This window comes from Lontra canadensis, unplaced genomic scaffold (genome assembly GCF_010015895.1).
Source record: "Lontra canadensis isolate GAN:19392208 unplaced genomic scaffold, GSC_riverotter_1.0 scaffold115, whole genome shotgun sequence".
In the NCBI taxonomy this organism is placed as follows: domain Eukaryota; kingdom Metazoa; phylum Chordata; class Mammalia; order Carnivora; family Mustelidae; genus Lontra; species Lontra canadensis.
This window is the reverse complement of record NW_022631109.1, coordinates 1151982-1169619: the sequence shown is the minus strand read 5'-3', so window position 1 is coordinate 1169619 and position 17638 is coordinate 1151982. Positions and strand designations below refer to the sequence as shown.

The following is a 17638-nucleotide window of genomic DNA, read 5'->3' as shown; positions in this document are numbered from 1 at the left end:
GAGAAAGGGAGAGAGAGAGACTGTGCACATGAGCAGGGGCAAAGGGAGAGGGAGAAGTAGGTTCCTCGCTGAGCAGGGAGCCCGATGTGGGACTCGGTCCCAGGACCCTGGGATCATGACCTGAGCCAAAGGCAGCCACTTAACCGACTGAACCACCCAGGTGCCCCTGGATTATGGGTTCTTGATGGAGACAAGTGATCCCCTCTTCCTGGAGTCAAAGCCTAAGAAGCTGGAACTTACATAATATCACTCTTATCTACCCTGAGGTAGTCTTAGTAAGTTGAAGACATTTTAACGTTTTTTTCAAGAATTTCACACTTGTTGCTGGCTCTATCTAGAAAATTATGTAAACACTCTTTCTAAAGTTCTTTGCATGGTAAACTCTTTCTCATTCTTCAGGCTGAAGCTCAAATTTCACCCTTTGAAAGAGAGCTTCTCTTATCAAGCTATCCAAAGAATAGTAATGTTAAGCACAGAATAATAATAGTAACCACAACTATAATAATAGCTAATAATTTTGAGGACTTCTATGTGCCATGCACAAGGCTGCTTACTGTACATTTATCATCTCATTTAATTTTCACAACAACCCTATGAAGTGAAATATTTATCTTCATTGTACAGATGAGGAAATTGAGGCATAGGATCTTGACAACATAACAAAATGGGAAGTGGCAGAACTGGAATTTGAATCTAGTGAGTCCCTGCCCAGAGTTCACCCTCTTTACAACTAAAGCAACACTGACTAACCCCATGCTAATTACTATCACAACATCCTGTTTATTTCTCAATATTTTGTACCATAATCTCTAAATATCTTTTATTTCCTTAATTATTCTTTCTCATGTCTCACCAAAATGTAAATTTCTTGAGGGCAGGCACCATGATGGCTTATTTATCACTCTGTCAGAGGATCTAATACTTTTCCTGTTATCTAGTTTGTGTTCAATAAATGTATTTCTGCAAAAATGAACTAGGGTAGTAGAACATAGGAACAGCATTGCTAATTCTAGTTCCTTGACCCATATCACTCGACAGTCAAAAGGAAAGCCACGAGGCCTGGAATAACTGATTCCTTGACATTCTCCACCACCTATGTCTTACATCTGGTATCATAAGAGGTCCATCAGGGGTTTACTAAGGCGTACTTTAACATCTGACAATGTTCTGGAGAAAGAATAGCTCACATTTCACCTATTCTCCACAATGTTGCCAAAGTGATATTTCTTAAATCAGAATTCTAGGTAATTCACTAAGATGAGAAAAAGAAATGAAAGATATACTGATTGGGAAGAAAGAAAACTTTGCAGATGGCTTGCTCATCTATTAGAAAATCTGAAAGAATCAACCAAAAAAACTCCTGGAATTAATAAGTGATTATAGCAAGGTTGCAAGATAAAAGGCTAATACACAAAAGTCAGTATTTTCTCCCATATACCAGCAATGAACAAGTGGAATTTGTAATTAATGACACATTACTATTTATATTAGTACCAAGGAAAATGAAATATTTAAGTATAAATCTAACCAAATATAGGGAAGATCTACATGAAGAAAACTAACTTCTTTGACAGTTATCAAAGAAGAACTGAATAAAGGGACAGATATTCCATATAAATGAAAGGAAGACTCAATCTTGTCAAGACATCAGCTCTTCCCAGTTTGATCTATAGATTCAATTCAATTCCAATAAGACTCCCAGCAAGTTTGGATACTGACAACTAATTCCAAAGCTTATGTGAAACGGCAAAACAGGGGGAATAGTCAACACAATACTGAAGGAGAAAAACAAAATCGGAGCATGGACACTACTCAATTTCAAGACTTACTATAAAGATATAGCAATCAAGGGCACCTGGGTGGCTCAGTAGGTTAAGCCTCTTGGCTTACATCATGATCTCAGAGTCCCGTAGCCAATGGGCTCTCTGCTCAGCAGGGAGCCTCCTTCCCCCTCCCTCTCTGCCTGTGTCTCTGTCTACTTGTGATCTCTGTCTCTCTGTCAAATAAATAAATAAATAAATAAATAAAATCTTTTTAAAAAAAGATACAGTAATCAAAACCATGTCATATTGCTGAAAGAGTAAACAAATAGGACATCGTAACAGACTAGAAAGCTCAGATATAGACGCACATTAACATAGTCAAGTGATCTCTGACAAAGGAGAAAAGGCAATACAATGGGGAAAAGATAGTCTTTTCAATAAGCGGAGCTGGAACAACTGGACATTCACATGCCAAAAAGAAAGAGAAAGAGAGAATCTAGACACAGACTTTGCACCCGTCACAAAAATTAGCTCCAAATATGTCATCCTCCTAAATGTGAAATGCAAAACTATAAAACTCCCAGAAGATAACATATGAAAAATCTTCGATGACAGTGGATATGGCAATGACTTTTTAGACAAAGCACCAGAGGTATGATCCGTGAATGAAATAATCGATAAAGTGAACTTCATTAAAATTAAAAATTTCAGCTCTATGAGACACACTGTTGAGACAATGAGAAGAGAGAACACATCTGATAATGAGCTAATATGTATAAGATATATAATATGCAAAACTCTCAAAATTCAACAGTAAGAAAACAACCCCATTAAACACAAGCCAAAGATCTGAACAGATACCTCATCAAAGAAGATATACAGATGTCAAATAAATGTATGAAAAGTTGTTCCACCAGCATGTGTCATCAGGGAAATGCAAATTAAAATGATGAGGAGCTACCACTACATACCTACTAGAGTAGCCAAAATTGAAAACACTGATAACACCAGATCCTGGTGAGGATGTGGAACAGCAGGGACTCACTTATTGCTAGTAGGAATGCAAAATGTTACAGCCACTTTGGGAGACAGTTTGGTGGTTTCTTACAAAACTAAACTAAACATCTTATCACGTGATCCAACAGTTGCACTAGTTGGCATTTACCCAAAAGGAACTGAAAACTTGTGTCCACACAAAAACCTACCCACAGATGTTTCTAACAGTCTTGTCCATAAGTGTGCAAACATAAAAGCAACCATGATGCCCTTCAGTAAGTGAGTGCATAAATATATTGTGGTAAATCCAGAAAAGGAAATACCATTCAGCACTAAAAAAAAAGATAAGCTATCAAGCCATAAAAAGATATGGAAAGAACTTAATGCATATATTTAAGTGAAAGAAGCCAGTCTAAAAAGGTTGTATGCTCTGATTGCAACTATGTATTATTTTCGAAAAATTTTTAGGGCTACTTCGTTTGAATCTGCAATGGTAGATCTATGTCATTACACATTTGTCAAGTCTCATAGACTGTACAACACCAAGAGTGAATTCTAAAGTGAACTATGGACTTAGGGTGGTAGTGATGTCTCAGTGTAGGTTCATTACTTGCAACAAATATAGCAGTGTGGTGTGGGACATCCATAGTGGGAGAGGTTTTGCATGTGTGGGGTTAAGAGATCTATTTCTCTTTACTTACTGCTCAGTTTTGCTGTGAACATGAAACTTCTCTGTACAGAATTATTATTCTTTTTTTAAGATTTTATTTATTTATTTGACAGAGACACAGCAAGAGGGTACACAAGCAGGGAGAGTCGGAGAGGGAGAAGCAGGCTTCCTGCTGAGTGGGAATCCCGATGTGGGGCTTGATCCTAGGACCCCGGGATCATGACCTGAGCGAAGGCAGATACCTAACGACTGAGCCAGCCAGGAGCCCCTGTACAGAAGGATTATTAAAACAAAGAAACAGGGGCGCCTGGGTGGCTCAGTGGGTTAAAGCCTCTGCCTTTGGCTCAGGTCATGATCCCAGGATCCTGGGATCGAGCCCCCAGTCGGGCTCTCTGCTCGGCGGGGAGCCTGCTTCCCTTCCTCTCTCTCTGCCTGTCTCTCTGCCTACCTGTGATCTCTGTCAAATAAATAAATAAAATCTTAGAAACAAACAAACAAACAAAACTACATCAGAACTCTGCATCTGCATCATTTTAAAGGTGGAACCCACACTCCTTAGCCTGGCATATGAGATGTCTCTAAACTTGTCCCTGCCTAATCATCTAACTATGCATGTTAATTTGTTACACCCACACTTGTATGTGTATTTGCACACACACACACACACACACACACACACACTGCCTTTATGCCACCTCTCACACTATTCATTCAGAATTTCTTGTTTATTTAAACAAAGCTGTTAGTCTCTTGTATAGGCTCTCCCCTCTGAATGATGAGGCTCCTGCTCTTCTTTGATTGACTGACTAATGCCTACTTGCCTTTCAAGCCTCATTTCTTCAGGCTTGATTCTCCTCCAGTCTGACTCAGGTGCCTCTGACAGCACCCAGTATGTACCTTCTTTCATTATGGAGTGTGTGATATTATTCTAGAATCATTCACATATGTGACTGTATCCTTCAATAGATCATGAGTTCCTTGAAGTAGAATCTGTTGTTTCAGCACAGTTCTGTGTCTGTAGTAGATATTCTAGAAATATTTGTTGGATAAGATGAATGGGGAGAAAAGGAGGAGTGGGGCAGTAAGCTTCCATCCCAGACCATTCCCAGACCTGACGATCATCTATGGCAAACTGCCCTTCAAAGAAGGTGTGTGCAGTTGCTGGGAGCATTTTCCGTCTTCAGTGAAGAGGGCCAATTTCATTCCCTGGTGATGTCAATATGGCATCGTTCACCAGCCTGAAAATCCTCTGGCACTGAAAACACACAAAGTCTGGAAGCCTGTTTATGAGACTGAGAAGGTGAGTCAATAGACCCTGTTCCAAGTTGGCAAGAAAGGATATAGTCCTAAACATCTAAAGCTCCATAATTCACATTAAGCCTCTCATTAATTTAAATGTTAATATAAATTTAAAACATGTCATATTGATGTGGTACTATTTTTGGATGACTATTGCGTAACTGAGCTTTCTAACAGCAGAATCCAAATGGACATCCCTTCACATCAACTTTCGATTAAGAGAAAGAGTGAAGCTTTCTATTTTTCTCTCCCTTTTCATTGTGTAAAATCATTTGTTTTAGTTACACGTTCTAGCTATGAGAAGCAATGAGAACGTCTGCCTTTGAGTGGAATTGATTTGGACAGTCCTGAGCAAAAAGATCAATTTCTGAATCTCTTCTTTCACAGTTTTACACATAGAATTTCAAATATGTACAGAGATTGGTGTCTTTCCCATGTCACTGAGGAGACACGAAAAGTCTCTATGACCGTGCTGGTGATTTCATTCTATTTTGTTAGTTTTCAGCCAGAATCTTCTTTCATTGGGATTTATATGTCCTTACTTAAAAGGAAAGCACTATTTTCAAAGAATGTCTCATTATATTAGGTTCACATAAGAGAAATTATGGTGATGATGAGGATGATAACTGGAAATTTTGTATATCTTTACTTACTCTGTGCTGGACCTTGATGCAAAGTCTTTTATGAAAAGTTATCACAGGAGGATGCCTGGGTGGCTCAGTTAGTTGAGTGTCTGACTCTTGGTTTTGGCTCAGGTCATGATCTGGTTGGATCTGGTTTGGATCAGGTCATGTGAGATGGAGCCCTGCATCCGGCTTCCTGCTCAGTGGGGAGCTTGCTTCTCCCTCTGCCACTTAACCCTGCTTGTGCTCTCTCTCTCTATCTCTCAAATAAATAGATAAATAATATTTTTTAAAAACCATTTTTTAAAAAAAAAGTTCTCACATAATCCTCAAAGCAACAGAGAGGGGCTACTCTCATAAGCCTGTTTTATAGATTAGGAAACTGTTCTATGGAAAGATTAAGCCTTTCCTAAAGTTCTACAAGTAGAAAGTGATGTTGCTTGCTCTAGGACTCAGGTTGGTATGACCCCATGGTCTTTCTCACAATCACTAAGCTCTTTGGGTCTTAAACCAAAAACAAGGTGACTGAGATATACAAGCCTTCAACAGTGAATTTCTGTTCTTAAGCGATTCACATAAACCTACAATGGATCATTTGTTAAGGCTATTGAGAAGCTAGGTGAATGGGTGGTACCCAGAAACCTGCTCGCTAATTCATGAATACCTTGTCTCTTACTTCTCTCAGCTAAGCATTGTGAAATTTGAACTAGTTAGTTAGTGAAGCCTCTTCCAGCTCCACATTCTACGAGTCTATAGGATTCTCTTTGGTCTGATCAACAAACCCTCTGGCCAGTTCTTCTCTTCACAGCCACCCACCACGATGCTTTTTTATACCCAATGTTTCTGCCCCTGCAGGCAGCCCTACCTAGCTCAGTTCCCTATACAAAGATGGGTCCATAGTAAGCATCCTGCTATCAACACATTTTTTTGAAACATGCTAAGTATCAGGCAGAGAACTCAAGCTAAAAGATGGAAAAAGCAACATTTTGTTCCCCTGAACATAGAAATGAAATACAAACATCATAGACCTGGAAAGAAATCAGAGAAGGCCTCCTTATATCAAAATTATATTAACCAGTGCATTCAGAGGCTCCCATAAATACAGACATGAGAGGAACTATTGAGATGGAATATTTACTGGCACAGATATAGCCAACAAGCTTTTACAGTGTTAGGATATATGGGATGGTAAGAAGGAGGATTGTTCTAGTCTCACAACGACCTGCTAACTATGCCTCCTATTCTTTCTGTACAATTGGCTCATGCCTCAGTTTCTTCATCTATAAAATAAGGATCATTAATTCAAAATTTTCACAGGGTCATTGTGAGGCTTAATCTGTAAAATAATGTAGATAGTTTATCCCAGTGTCGGACATATGGTACAGGTTTAAATGAGTCTCTGTGATTCTAATAACAACAACAGCAAAAAATTTCATGTGTTAGTTTTTAAATTACCCTTGTAAGTAGTAATTTCAGCTACTGCTCAATTCCCAATTTTAGGAATTGTTTTGTTTTTGCAAGACAATGACATACAGAACACTAATTAGGTATGAATATTTCACTCAGAAACGTTTTCCCCCCTTGGGAGATACCTGAGGGGGGCAGGAGGGTGGGAGTCACGATATAATGCCAAATTATGTAAACTAGCTTATAAGTTGCCCACAGTTTTTCCAGTTTCTTCAGAATTCCAGATTCTTCTGCTCAACATTAGGATAGCAGAAAGATAGATAGACAGTGAATCACTGGTCATCAGGTGCCAAAGTATCATGAATCCTGTGAGTCCAAAATCAGATTTACTCAGCTCTGTGAGATACACAATTGATTTTTTCAAATCAATAGGTGAACCTGAAATTAATTAACTACAGTCACCTTAGTATCATTTAACTACAAGTAATTAATTACCCAGCAGAGATTGAAACCAGTAATTAGGTCCATATGATAAATTTATAAAAATTCAAGCTTTTTCTAAGCATGGTAGTTCTACTACCACAAATTCTTCCTAACCATTCTGCCTATATCAAACCACATCTTTAGAAGAAAAATATCACAAAATGTGAAAGATAGAAGGGGCCTCAGGAGCAACTTTGTACAAAGCCTTTAAGTTTTTACATGGAGAGATTAAAACCCAGTGAGGTTTGGACACTTGCCCAAACTGCCTGATTAATTATGGCAGGGTTATTAATTGAATCCATTTACAGCTCTCAATCTAATGCCTATATTTACTGATTTTCTTGTTGCTATATCTAACTGAGAAATCTGTAAGTTACAGTGGGTATTTTATAGTTCTCTATGTCCATCTGGCAATTAGATTTGAAACAAAGTGATAATTGTCTGTATAGTTTTGAACTCATGACAAAAGGATGAGGTAGAACAAGAAGTCCCTCAAATGTATGTTCAAAATGTTATCTATAGATAAAAATATTTTCCAATGAAATACATATGGCACATTTTAATGAAATAATTCAGTGAACACTAACAAAAGAAAGACTAGCAAATCTAGGATAGACACACCAAAGCAACTGTGTGTGTGTACACATATGGGTTATATGTATGCAACTATATATATACATATATAGTACATATGTGTTATGTACATATATAGACCCATATAATCACCTATATATATGTATATCTAATCTTTGTACTTAGGTTAGATGAAAACTGTATCCATTGATTCTATTGGGTGAGGTTGGCAGGCAGGAATGTCTACCCTAAATTGTTCTCATTCGTGGTATGATTTAAAATATATTTGTGTTGTCTTACTCCAGGTGTAAGATAAACATCATCTGCTGAAATCCAGAACACTTCTTTAAATTCTTTGGGTTTTCTCAGGAAGATCAGGAACCGTCAGAGAAATTTTGATAAGGTAAGTTCCAAGCACTACTAATCTGTTCTCTTGGAGTTTCCATTCTAGCTGCCCATGTTCAGAACAAAGTGAGGTTTAGTAAGTCAAAAAGAATAGGCAAATGGAGAGGTAGATGACATTTTTATTAATGATGTAGTTAGTATGTAAGGATGCTGTTTCAGTGTATGGCTGAAATAGGCTTCCTAGCATTGAACCCCAGACTTGGGTAGATTCATCTATCCAGACCAAGGGCATCTGACATGGACATGGCAGCCTGACTATAAAATTTCCAGTATGGAGTAGCTAACTCAAATGCATCTGTGAGCAGCCTGCTCTAAATATACAAGTGAAGAGAATGGGTTAAACTATAACTGACAAAAGATCTTGCTCCCGAGTTCACCAATCAAATAAACAAGTCTAATGACCAAGAAGAGGAGAGAGTAAATGGAGTAAAAGAATCCAGGAGAAATACTATGGCGGAGTTTTCTTCAGATGAAAAAAAAAAAAAAATGAAATAGGGAATAAATATTCTTCCTTCATACCGCTGTGTAGGAGTGACCTGCAAAAAAGAAGGGCCCTTAGAGATTGCATCAGGATTTTCTTAACTCAATAGCACAGTAAAAAAAATTTCTCCTGGGTGAGGGAGTCAACCACAGCACCATGATTTCTCCTGCTTTAAGGAGCTAGCCAGATTCAAGGCAGAATTGCTACCAGCTGTCTGTGAGCAGTCATTTCTTTTCAGAATCTCAATGGGCATTTGTCTGTATTGTTACAAAGCAGATGACTCTATGGCAGACCACTGGCATTTATGGTTTTAGCTACTAAAGTAAAGCTCATTAGATAATTTTTAATTTTTCAGGCATACTATTAAATTATTCTGTAAAGAAGTTGTGGAGGGAACAGTTTATGAAGTAGTAAGTGAGCTTTGGTAGCTCCTCAGTGTACTTGTTTCAGTGGGAATTTGTCATTGTAACTTAATAAATCATCAATGTTACTTGGATTTATGTGTTGGTAAATGTATTGGTAAAAGTAAAACCAAGGAAAGGGAACTTGCAGAAGGATAGAAAAAGAATTGCAAGCATGAATGTAAGAGTAAAATGATATACTTGGTACAGAACCAAGAACAAAACCAACCATCTGCAGGCAGTCTTGGTAGCAAGACCCATTCAATATTTTCAACTGGATGATGCCTCTAGAATGAAGGAATGCTATGCCATTTCTTTTATATTTGTGTTTCTTTGGTTGGGATTCTAGTTCTTGCAAGAATAAGTTCACTTTAATTTTGGTCACTTGATTTGGTCCACTTTTGGTGATATTACCTCCCCTTACCTATACTAGCTAAGGATTAGCAAAGGAAAAAAATATAACAGATTAGGACAACTTTGTCTCTTATAATGGAAGGACAGTCATCGGGATTTACCAATACACCATGAAATACTTATTTTGGGGAAGAATTAATTCTCAAAAATGAAATAGGATATCATCATGAAGGAGGGGTTTATATTTGATATTATTCAATACCACCTCCTGGCATAGATGGTATATCACCTTTTAACATGAGTAATCTACAAAAATGTATGGATTGCACTGCCATTTAGAAAGTTGATTATTAATGGGGTACCTACGTGGCTCAGTGGGTTGGGCACCCAGCTCTTGGTTTTGACTTTGGTTGTTATCTTGAGGTCATAGAATCAAGCTCCAAGCCAGCCCCCACACTCAGTGGGAAGGCTGCTTGGGATTCTCTCTCCCCTCTACCCTCCCTACCCCTCTCACTCTAAAATGAGTAAATGAATCTTCTTCTAATATTCTTTGGTTATCAGCAAAGGTCTCTTGGATATATCCTTAAAGAATGTCAAAGGACTACTAAATCCAACACTCAAAACTTATACTCCTGCAAGTTATTACATAAGATTAAAAGTAAGATTAAATCTATAAAAGTCCTGATCCCTTCTTCTACTCAGTTTGAAAAGAAGGGACTGTCCTTTGTTACCAGACCTGTGTTCCTACATGGAGTGTGAACTTCGGATATTTAAAAGACGAGCCTGGTTTCTTGCATCCATTTCACTCAAGTGTGGAATGGGAGCCCTTTTAATTTAAAATATTCTGCCAGCTACATTTAATCGACAAAACAAACAAAAACAATTCAGGGTTGTAATCTTGGCCAATGGGTATCTAAAACCATGCTTGAATTAATGAAACCATGGAAGAGGAATGGGAAGGAAAATTTAGTCATTGAGAAGGTGATCTCAAGAAGAAACACGTAGAAAGGCCCAAGGACATTTCTGTGCCTAAAGATTTGGCAGTCAGGAAGTATGACCACAAATGCACATATTGAGGAATTTGTTTGGCTTGTCCACTGTTGTCAGCGAGCTATGAAATGGATGGAAATGGGACAAGTATGAAATCTGGTTTTAGCCCTCAAATTTGGAGCTATGGCTTCCTTCTGCTGGGATACCCATCCAGATACCCGGCTATAATTAGATCCTGGGGAAAGTAAAACTCATTCAGTAAAGCGACTAATCCTCCAAACAGACAAACAAACAAACAAACAAAAATATTATGCTGAAAGAGAGAAGAGAAATAGTAAGAAAATAGACTGGGACTTCCCTGGGGAAGCCAAACCTCAAAATCTTTCACAAGATTTAACAAGATTTTCACAACAATAAAGACCTTTAAAGAAGGAAAAAAAAATGGTCCTAGATCAGTGGAGTATTTTGTTCCAGAAAGGGACAAGAGCAAATATTAAAATCTTTGGGGAAATCAGAAAATACAGCCACTCCATTGATTAATTATCATAGCTCTTCCCTTTCTGTTCTGCATAAACACTGGCATAGAGATTTTTGTTCCACTTGGAATTTTTATCTTAATATGAACTAGCCCTATCAGGAGTTAATTTTATTTCTGACTTCTTTTCGCTAATAGAAAGAGTGAGAATTATCATCTTCTATAAGGTGGTTAAATGGATGGTGCAACAGACTGTAATGAGGAAAGTTTCAAATAGCCTTGTCAGGTCTGTGATTCATACACAAAAAGTACACATCTATGTGGTTAAGTTGCAGTGACTGTTACTTTATGATTGACATTTTTATTTGGGAACAAATAGAGTTCCACTTATTCCTGGAAACATATCTATAAATTAGATCCCCCAATGCTTAAAATGAGATACGTAATTTCAAGTGAAACAATATTATTGCCTCAATCTAAAGAGAACTAAAAGGATATTTGCTATCATCACATCCATGGGAATTTTTTGATAAAAAAAATATATAGCTTTTTCCAGTTTGGGTTGTCTCTAAAATGTGGCTGTATTGGTAGTGACTGAAATCGTTATTAGATTTGATTCATAGATTTCTTGGTAATAGAAAAAACATGCCCACATTCCCATGACTCAGGTCCTGGTTAACAAATCTTTACACCGTAAATCTAAGGTGGCCACACTCAGGGAGATCTCAAGCCCCATGAGATGCCTCCTCTTTGGCCTTTAAATTTAAAATAGAATTAAAACACTCAGTAGTAGCAAAAGTGTAGACAGAGAACATTTTTATAAAATGCTATTGAGAGAGTAACTTGGTATAACCTTTGCAGGGACCAGTATGACATGTTATCAAAAGTCTTTAAAAGTCAGGCTGCCCCTGACCTAACATGTGTTTTTCTAAGATTTATCTTAAAGAAATTAGGGGACAAATTCATGAAGACATTGTACATGCACAATCATTGCAGCACGGCAAATATCAGAAACAACCTATATATCTGGCAATAAAAGACTTTTAATGATATAATAAGGCACCACATAATCATCAGTGGTGATGCCATTGTTCTGAATGTATAGACATGGAAATATATCCACAGTATATTATTAATTTAGAAAATCCGATTATAGGAAATTCTATGATACCAGCAATTTATATATTATACATTTATATGTGTAGAAAAGATCTGAGTCATGAGATTATTATATGTCCTATTTCTCTACAGAAGAAATAAATAGACCTGTAAAACAAATTGAGAGAATAAAATAAAATGCAAAGGGAAAAAATTTTCAAAGGATAAGGAATGATACTTTCCTGTCATTAAAAGACAGGTGCACAACACTATCTTTTTATGATCCATGTTGTTTTCCCACCAGAAGGAGGCCTGAGCAGGGAGTGGACCTGTGGACCTACCACGTTTTCCCTAGAATGGGGCTGAGCCATGACTCCTGGTGTACTGGTCTCTAACAGTGTTAATCTCTTCATCCCCTGTTGTTATAAGGGCAGTGACCTCTAGTAATATGCTAAAAAGCAAGGGGAAAAGGACTCAAAACTAATATCAACTACACCAGCTGATCATTTACAAATAGGACTATGCAAGAAGAATGTAAGGTATAATTCCCAGATCCAGGGATTAAGAAGAAACTTTGAAGATGGTTGAAAGGTGAAAGCACTACTACACTATAATCATGCTGCTCAGCAACAGAGTAAAGCCAAGATCACCACTGGGGTGCTAGGTGTTTGGGGCTCAGTGAAAGGAGGGCATGATTGACAGAGGGACTGCAGGGACAGACTCACAATTCTGCAGTCCTCTAAAGTGCTGAAGGAAATGTTCAAGGAGGGTACCAAGGCATTGCGTTAGCCCTTGTATAACCGATGTCAAATCTATGGAAGCAACTAAATGCTCAAGTAAATGCCCTTCAGGCTAAGACCCTCCTCTTTCATCCAGGTTATTGACCCTACTCCTTCCCCTGGGTCAGTAATGCCAGGTTATTGACCCTACTCCTTCTCCTGGGATATTGGAACGACCACCACCGCAAATTCATGGAACAGTTAGTATCCCCGAGGTGAGGAATTAGTTTTTGGTACCTAAGGCTAAGACAGGAACAGCCCAGTAGCTGTAGGTTCCCTGGAAATTGTTTTCCTTCTAGCATTCTTGGATAGATCTGTGTTGGTGTCATGAAAAGTTGGGAATCCCTCGAAGATGTTTTGAATGGGTCTGTTTTGGAGGAATCTATTTACCCCAGTCTACTTATGTTACCACCATGATAAAAAATGGCAGGTGAAAGTAATGGAGGAAGGACTTTCTGTGCATATAATTGGGACATAAGCCTCTTTGTCCCAATTATTTCAGTGAATCTTCACAACACCCTCTCTACCTTCCTTCAAGGGTAAAGAGAAGTTAAATAACTTGCTCCTCAAGGTCATTCAAATAGAAAGGAGATGGGTGTGAGATTAAAATCTAGGCTGTACGATTCCAATTGTAATCATTGGCATACCTTCTGACTCTTGCAGAACACGTTATAACGTTTATGTACGATGACTGTTTAAAGTAATAGTAATCATTTGAAAAAACTAACATCAGACATAACCAAGCAAGAGGTACACAGGATTCAGAATTTTGATTTTTCTGATCTTATAATGAAAGAGGGCAGTTGGTGAATTAGAACCCCATTGTTCTTCCTTAGTTTTCTTTTTTCACATAGCCATGATAAATAGCAAGATACAAATGAACTCCAAAGCTCTGGGAAGGGAAAGACCTCTGAAAGAATCTGGTGTTGTATTGCAGTGGTGTACCCAAAAGGGGAAAAGCATGCTCTTAAGTATGCTGTATTTGGTAAGTGGTAACCATTTGGAAAACAGAGGTGAAATGAAAATTACCTGCTAAGTCTCAGCCATTCCACAGCACATTTCAGCTGAGAATGCTTAAAAATAAAATACCCGAGAAGGCAAGCTATTTGCAGTTCTATTTGTACGTGATCTTATTTTCCCCCATGTGCGAGGAGAATGTTCCTTCAAGGTTGTCACTGTCATCATGGAGCACTCACTCACTCATTCAATAAATGTTTATGGAACATGAACTTCATGCTGGGGAACTGAGCACTGGGGTTACTCAGGTGAATCAATGTTCTCTTCTGTGGAGGGAAGCAAGGACAGACCCCAGGATCTTAATATCTTAATAGTATATGGTAGCGAGGAGAGGAACAGATGCACATTAACATAAAGATATATACGCTTGCCCACATACACGCATATGCTATCTTGCCACACTGCGGGAGGGAAATATCAATCACACTGAAGATATTAACAGAATGTCTGGGTGGCTTCCACCTCGATCGCAGAAGATTTCATGGATGAGTTGAGTTTTCAAAAGTTTGGGGGAAAAAATGACAAAATAAAGTATTGTGGCACAGAATATGGAGACATTTTCTGTCTTGGCAGAGATCGTTTCACAGAGAATCTGAGGAGTCCTCAGTATCGTGAAGGAATATAATTTGAATTAGAAAGAGCTCAGGTGAAACACCCAGGCAGGGATCAAATATCAGAACTGATACGTATGTTTTCCAGCATATTTCTAAGTGGAGTCTTAGAAACAAAATACCCACTCCAGGTCCTTCCTTTGGAATCTAAAGTCTTTGTATATGAGATGACATGCAATTATTATACCTAATTCTAATAAATACAAATAAAACCCAAATCCTTTTTAAAGGCTTGAGCTTTAGATCAAACAGGGTTAAAGCATCTGCTTTGCCAATTACTTTTCAAACTTGAAAAAGTTGTTTACTTCCCTTGCTTTCAGGTCCTTTAGGGAAGGAAGGCTACTGCGAGTGGATGCAGGCACAGATCTTAGCCCACTGTCTGGCACATAGTACTTGCTCTGTAAATATCAGCTAGGCTTTTATCAGTAATACCTCTTTACGGTTTTATTAAGAATGTAACATGAAAATCTTGTGCGCACTGACTGATGCACTGTCTTACACAATTTAGTTTTGCTTCAGTAAAACAAGTGCTTTGAGACATCGCCATATCCTAGGAATTGTGGCGAACGATGTCGCACAGTGATGAATAGGGTAGAGTCCTCCTTGCCACGGAATCTGAGTGTACTTAGGCTTCATTTGCAACAAACCACAATGGCTAACTGGAGGTCCTTATTTGTTTTATTTGTTTTTTATTTACCTATTAATTCCTAAGAAATTCAGGGATCTCTATAAAATATTTTGGTCATCAGAAAACATTTAAAATGCCTCTAGCACAATGTACTACTGAAACATTTCTGCATTTAAAAAATGTTTCAATTTAATAAAAAAAATACACTCTAAAAAAAAAAATTTCAGTTAGCTAAGTAATTCTACCTTCATTCATGTATGATCATCACAGTAGGCTTCCATGAGGTGAGCCCAGGGCTGGAGGGGGTAAGTGGAGGGGTGACGAGAGTTTTGGAGGAAACCGATTAATTTAAGGACATACATGACTTGCTGATGCTAACAGGAGTAGTGAGCAAGGAGGAAATTCTTCTGTACTAGGTTGCTTCTGTATAGAAGGAAGGAATCCTCTTGTTTTTCTTCAGAGCCTAGGTGGGGCCGGCTCCAAGGAAGCATATGAGTTGATGGCATGTGCCCATGAAATTTTCACCTTTTTCAACCACCCTTTCCCTTATCTGGTTAAATATAATTCCCTGCCACTTCTGGGTTGCTATACAACCATTAAGATAATACCTCTGCTCCTTTGCTTTCTTTCCTCTTCAGACAAAACTACTGTGTCCAGCAATGATAATAATTGGGATAAAAGGTGGTGTATCCTTACAACAGGATATTATTTGATAATAAAAAGGAATGAGTACTAGTACATCCTCTGACATGGATGAACCTTGAAAACATTTGTCTCGATGAAAGAAACCAGAGACAAAAGAACTACATACGGTATGAGTCCATTTATACAAAATGTTGAACATGGCATGGATACAGTTCCATATCAGTTTGAATACAGTATAAGCAAATTGGTAGAGACAGAAAGTAGATTAGTGGTTGTCTACGGCAGGGTGGAGAGAATGTGGAATGACCACTGATTGGGTAGAGAGATTCTTTTTGAGATGACAGAATGTTCTAAAATAAGACTGTGGTATTGATTTATATGTTCAAATGAGTGAATTGCATGGGATGTGGCTTATATCTCAATACAACTATTGAACAAATAATCATCACGGGAATGCTCAAAATTATTGTAACCATGTCATGTTTGCATAGGGCAAATATTTTATATACATTAATTTGGCATATCTAGTGAACCCTCAACACAACATTCTAAGCCTGGTTCTATTTTATTTCCATTTTTTTAAAAAATGAGCAAACTGAGAGAGAAAGTTAATCTCCCAAGGTCCCACAGCGAGTAAATGACAGAGTTAGGACTTAAGCTTGGGAAGTCTAGCTTCAGAATTCTGCTCTCTTAACCAATTGAGCCACTCAGGCGTCCCCAGAATTCTGCTCTCTTAATGACTTTACTCTTCAGGTGCTACTGACAGCCTTCCTGTACCCTTACATCTTACGTTCTGGGCACCTGGAAGCAGCGACTGTGCCCTGATTTCTCCTTTGCATGTATTTGCCTGTTTTCTTCCTTCCCTTTCATTTTTCCCCATAAGTGAGGTATAAATGGCATACAATAGACTGAACCTTTTAAAAGTGTACAATTCCATAACTTTGACATCTATAACATTGTGAAACCATCACACATCAATTTGTCATCCCCAAACATCTCTTCACACTCCCACATCCCACTTCTGGTCTGACACTCCTCCCTCCACTTGTTCCCAAGCCACTGCTGATCATTTTCTGCCAATTACAAATCTGGAGTCAGACAGTATATACTCTGTTGTTCAGATTCTTTCCCACAGTATAATTATTCTCAGACTTCCATGTTATTGTGTGCCTAAAATTCTGTTTGTTTTCATTGCTGAATTGTACTCCATAAATGGGAATGCCACAGTTCTCTCTTATTCAGGCATTGGTGTACCATTGGATTATTTCCAGTTTTTAGCTATTGCAGATGAAAATACTATGAACACTGGTATAAAAATCTTGGTAGAGACATAGCTTTTTGTTTCTTTTGCATTAATATCTAGGAGTAGAATGGCTGGATCATATGGTAAGCCAAACTCTTCCAAATTGGTTGTAACATTTCACATTCCTACTCGATTCCTGTCGAGTCCCTCCACATTCTTGCCAACACTTTTTGACTGAGTCATTCTAGTAGGTGCGTAGTGGTATCTCATGGTGGTTACAACATGCATTCCCCTAATCACTAATGATGTTGAACATCTTTTTAATGTGTTTATTTGCCATCTATATGGCTTATAACTTATTTACCATCTTCCTTGTATGAGTTGTCTGCCTTCTTACTACTAAGTTTGGTGAGCCCTTTATGTATGCTGCTTATGAGTCTTTTATGAGATACACGGTTTGCAAATATTTTCTTCCATTCTGAAGCTTATCTTTTCCTTCTCTTAACAATATTTTCCCAAGAGTTGAAGCTTTTAATTTTGGTGAAGTCCAATTTATTATTTTTTTTCTTTTATAGATTATGCATTTGGTATCGTATCTATAATATTTTCACCAAACCCAAGATCAAATAGATTTTTCTACCATGTTTTCTCCTATAAGTTTCATAATTTCACATTTTACAGTTAGGTCCATGGTCCA

At 37.9% G+C, this 17638-nt stretch overlaps 1 protein-coding gene across 2 annotated transcripts in view; it reads left to right on the top strand.

Annotated features, from left to right (window-relative positions):
* Nucleotides 1–17638, top strand: part of LRRC4C (leucine rich repeat containing 4C) — a 1149700-nt gene that overhangs the window by 960090 nt on the left and 171972 nt on the right. For both annotated transcript variants that reach the window (XM_032840678.1, XM_032840672.1), the window contains exon 7: nucleotides 8120–8217. The gene's annotated coding sequence lies outside the window, so the exon portion shown is untranslated. The remainder of the gene's footprint in view (nucleotides 1–8119; nucleotides 8218–17638) is intronic.